Source organism: Colius striatus, chromosome 3 (assembly GCF_028858725.1).
Source record: "Colius striatus isolate bColStr4 chromosome 3, bColStr4.1.hap1, whole genome shotgun sequence".
Taxonomy (NCBI): domain Eukaryota; kingdom Metazoa; phylum Chordata; class Aves; order Coliiformes; family Coliidae; genus Colius; species Colius striatus.
In genome coordinates this window covers 53,795,395-53,800,836 of record NC_084761.1, presented here as the reverse complement: position 1 = coordinate 53,800,836, position 5,442 = coordinate 53,795,395, and positions in this window count along the sequence as shown.

Sequence of the window (5,442 nt, the reverse complement as noted above, 5' to 3'; positions counted from 1 at the left end):
GTGCTCATTTCCTTCTGCAGTCTACAAACATGAAATCTAATTCAGTAGCACTTTATACTCTCTTTGCATTCATTTTGGCTGGGAATAAAAGGTGATATTAAGTGAAAAAACCCTTTCCTGTTATCATCACAATGAAGTACGTTGGCTTAAGAAACGTGCTCCAAACATACGCAATTCTCAGCTCAAATGATACAGCATTTAGTTTAACTAAGTTTCCAGTAGTCTCAAAATACTTAAGACTGAATAACTCAATGAGACAATCTGTCAGTGTTTCAAGCACAGAAAAGATTAAAATCATTGTTGTATGTCTATGGCGAACAAAATGAAGAACTGTGTCTGATTTTGGCTCTAGCGTGGTAGCAAAGTTATTACAACTTTATTAACCACCCCAAAGAGAAGTTCTGTTCAAGTTAAAGGGAAGGTTAAGCATCTCGACCTCAAAATAAAAATACTGTATGTCTGTATATACTAACCTGTCAATAAAGAGCAGCACTCCAAAGCAAACATCAGCACCCTATGAACCAAACAACTAGCAGAACTAGTTGCTTCTCTTAGTTGGAGAAGTCAGAGCATGTGCCGATTCAGCCACACAATCACATCTGGTCATAAATACCACACCTATATTCCCCAGAAATGATAATGAGAAGACAAAAACCCCACAGTTAAGATGCCACAGTCCACCAGCAGTATTACAACACGGTGACACACTAGTTACCTAACAGACATCTAGATAAGGCTGACAGGCTCAAAGTATAGAGAGTTATATAGCTTTAACAGTTTTAGCTTAAACATCTTCTACATATGTATTTATTTCTTCTGACAATATGTCCACTTAAGTATTACCACTATCTATTTAACAAAAGTTGTTTAAAAAAATATTACAGTACTGTTGTTCATTTTAGCTGAGACTTAAATGTAGACATTAAATTAGTTGTTAAATCCCTTACGTCTAATACAGAGAAAGAATTATCTTCCCTCAAATTCTACCACATGTTTTTATACTCTTTGGATATTCAGCTTATGGCAAGAAATTATAGATGCTGTGTATGTGGCTAGGCTGGTAATTAAAATGCATGTAAAAAAAAAAAAAGAGAAAGAACCATTAAAATGTCAAATGGTTTTCGTAAAAGCAGGAAGTACTTCTTGAGTCCTTTCTAAAGAATGACCTTTTCAATGCAGGGCTTCAAATTGAATAAACCCTCAACCTCCTAAGGAAAAGCTCTGACACAAGAAAGTTTTCTTCTTTAGAAGGTAACATGTAACACTTGTCATGATCAGAATTTTCAAAAGAAATTGTCTCTCCATGTCTTCTTTGAACTCCATTACACATGAGAAGCTATAAGGTTTAGAACAGGAAATGCTAACTGCCTCTTTAAAAAACTGCTTTATACAAATATGACATATTTTTAATAAAATATTTTAATTTTTATAAATTAGAAGGGCAGTGCTGTGTCCTCATGAACCAAAACAAAACAGACCTTAAGACTCAAAGACTTGACAGTATCCTTTTATCTAGGATTAAGTTTTGTTAACAGAGAAAGGGTGAAATATATTGTCATTACGTTTTAAATTTCCCTCGATACAATAAATATTTGAGTAAATAATGGAACTTTGTTTCTTTGTGCAACAGTTCCTGACATCATCCAAATTTTTCAACACAATGTCGTTTAATCATCTGAGAAACTCTACTTTCACTGTCATTTATGGTCTTACACAGGAGACTGACAGAACTAGTTCATAAGAAGCAAACTAGAAGCTGTAATAGAATTTCTCCCTTCCCCTTGACAAGCTGTAGACACAAGTTCAAGGAACATAACTCAGGTAGATATACAAGGCTCAGCTATGCTCACCATGGTATTAATTTTGCATCAGTATAATTCCACACTCACATAAATGGAGGTCCTTCTGGATTATACCATCTAAAACCACCACCAGGACGGCAGAATAATAGTGGAATTCTACTTTTGTTTACAGTCTTAAAAAAAAAAAAGCATGAGCTTAATTGAACAGTCAATATTTACTTTAAATTATGTTAACACAACAGTCTCAGTCCAAAAATCACATAAAGTATAATCAATTAAGCCCGGCATTGATTTGCTCGACTGATACTTAATTTACAAACACTTCATTTATTTTCTGATGGCCTTCTGATTTCCAAATATGCTCAAATTCTGCTTCATAAAATGATTGCATTCATTTCAGTGAAATTAAACCTATAGGAACCATAAAGCATTCTGCCTTTCTGCATAATAAAAGCATTTCTGCCTTTTCCTTTTCTCCAGGTTTTTAATCAACATAATAACTGGTGCATTCCTACTCTAGCAACATCAGTTCTTACAAGAGAAGAGCAAATAGCTCAGAATAAGGAAGGGATTCCAGTGGAAAAACAGTCATTGAGTCAGAAATAAAAGCCAAGGATCCTTATCTGTGATCACTTAATTTCCTTTCCCTTAAGTAAGTGAACTTTTTCCAACATACCATTTACAAACATCCAGTGGGTAACTTCTTCATTAGAAGTTCCATGCTTTAAGTCCATTCTATTTTAACTCTAAATATTTGTAAAGTCTTTAATATTGATTAATAATTACTGTCTGATCTGAACATTTTTGTACATACACACATCTTAAAATCTGTCAAAGGCTTCATAATCAAGAAAAACGGCCAACAAGCAAACAGGTCTTAGAATACACAGTAAAAGTTAAAATGAACAGAAGTAAAATGCATCAAAAATGTAGTAGCTCTTCTAGTTAGACACTGCATGCATAGGCAACAAGGATGGAAATTCCCTAGGTGTGTTTGCACCACCACTGAAGATCAAAGGACTAGTATATTGGCGTAGCACTGATATACTGGCTGTAGATGATGACTGAAGAAGATGACAAACATGGCACCCCTATGGTAGCAAAAGAGGAAACTAAGGCCACAGTCCCATTCCTCGCTTTTCCCCCTAAATCTATTTTCCTGCATACCAATCCTCCCATTCAAAACAGGCATCTGGGTCCTACTCTTCCAGCTTATAAAAGTTGCAAGACTTCAGAAAAGCTTAGCACCTTTAGCAGTACATATGGAAATGCTGCCAGTGCTGGAGTGAATTTTGCATTAGCAGCTGTAGAGAAGACTGGACAGTTACTTGTCTTGCATAAAAACTCTATGGTTAGAACAAAGTCTAAAGCAACAAAAAAATAGTTAACCTTCCATAAAAACTTAACATGATAAAAATAGTATATCTTCTTGAAGGGATTTTACTTCATGCCAGACCTTAACAGCATGTGGCACATAACAAAACCCAAGCAAGACTGAAAGCAGCCACTGATGCAAAACAGTCTCCCTACATCTGTGCACAGGTTTGTCATCGACACAGATCTCATACTTGAGTTGAAATTTGACATTGATTTTACATTGCTGACCTTCCCACAAACAGCACTGGAAATCTTTGGAGATAAAGCACTATAATGACAAGGTGTTTCCATAGTATTATAATCATAGCAGTAATAGTCACAACCAACTCACATCAATGTGACTGGAAAAAGCAGACCGTCCAAGTTCCACAGTTAACCAAAGGTGGAAGGCATCATACATGGAACAGAAGGAATATAAGGCTGCAGTGATTCAAGAGCATTTTTAAGTTATAATCACCAGTAGAGAAAATCAGTAACCACATCCTTCATAAAATAGTGCAAAAATCAATATAGGATAGAAATATCTAGATTCCCAAAGAGTACTTGCTTGCTTTAATTTTGTTTCTCCTTTTATTTGAATTTGGCAAGTCCTCCTACTCTCTCTGTGGATTCCCCTGCCAATAAAGTCACTGACTAATTCAGGAAGCACATATGAACAAATTAGCTGGAGGATTTACAGAAATTTGCAAAGTAGCTTCTGCAAATTAGCATTACTTCTACTCATGAGCACTTTGTCCATCTCCCATAATTAAACAATTTTATAGAAAAAATAAGAACAATTAAAGTGAATGAATGCTTATCAATGCTTGTGCCCTTAAACCAGGCTGTACCAAATATTATCTGAATTTCTTCCTGAAAAGCTGGACATTTACCCCCCTTTTTTGGGAATTAATAAATATTAAAAGGAAAAAAAGCCAACAGGAAAATAGGATTTGAATGACCTGGATCCGATAAGTTTTCATGGCTGAGAATGCTTAAGTCAAGCTATCATACACACTGGCAAGTGGGACTGGCAACACGGACAGAGGAAATCAGAAAGAGCACAGTCACTGTCTTAAAAGTTGATTCTCAGCTCCCTAAAGCTGTCAAGACTTCTTATTTCAGCTTCATGTAGAATAGGTGTTGCTCCTAACCACATCTTTCCTGTAGTTTTGAATTTTGATTCACTATTTGAATTACTAGTTCCTCTGCCAGTCTTCTTCATTCATAATTCACTCCCTATTGACAAGAATGAAGAAAAACAATTTTAAAGGGACTAGAGACTTACTGGTGTTTAGGACATTCTGATGAAATACAGAAGAGTCAGGTTGTAGAAGCACGTCCTACAGTTATTTCATTATTTGGAACGGAATATACCTCTATGAGAACAGACTTCATGGTCAATACAGGTATTTACCAATTTCTAGCTAAGGCAATTCCTTGCACCACTGCTTATTCTTGCAAACCCAACTATTACCATGCATATCATTTTCTCTGCTTCTGACAAACTTTAAAGTCTACCTTGAGTCTAAGAAAAGACAATTTCTGAATGTTAAATACAGCTTATTTGCCCTCTTGTTGGCTTAAACAGGACCAGATGTCATCCCAAGATTGCAACTCTCATTTTCTTTGCTTACATTTAATAATTGTTACCACTGCAATTGTATTAGCAAACAACACCTCTGCAAGGTCTTAAAATAAACCAGTCCTTCAATTTATCCTGAAACAATTTTTCTCAGTAAATCTTCTTAAGAAAAGGTGCTCAGCTCCATCTGCTGCCAGGTATAGTTTATTTCGCTCTGAGGCTGGGGACTGCACAATACAAAGGGATTTGTTTTCAATTTGTTAAACATCTTAGATGCATGTAAAATGCAAAAGTCCAAACTGCTGCTATGTAGTTACCTATCAGAAGAAAAGGGAAAAGCATCCCTCCTCCCCACAAGTCCATTAATCCATCCATTACTGGCCTTAGCTGCTGTAGCACCCATCCTTGGAAGACTGGTCTTCAACTCAGAAGTAATTTATCATATTTTTCCCTTGTTTGCTATGATAATTATAACCATCAATGCCAAAGGGCACAGAAGCAAGGCTGTCTAACAAGACTCAATTAACTATTTCAAGTGGCTATGCAAAAATCACTGGAAAAAACAAAAGCCACCCTACTAAATATTAATATATATTAACAGTGTTCTGTCATTATGACCCTGCAATACCAAGAAAATCCAGCCACTAGTTACATTGCTATAAGTTAAAAATAATTTTAGAAATGGGTGCTTTTCACACA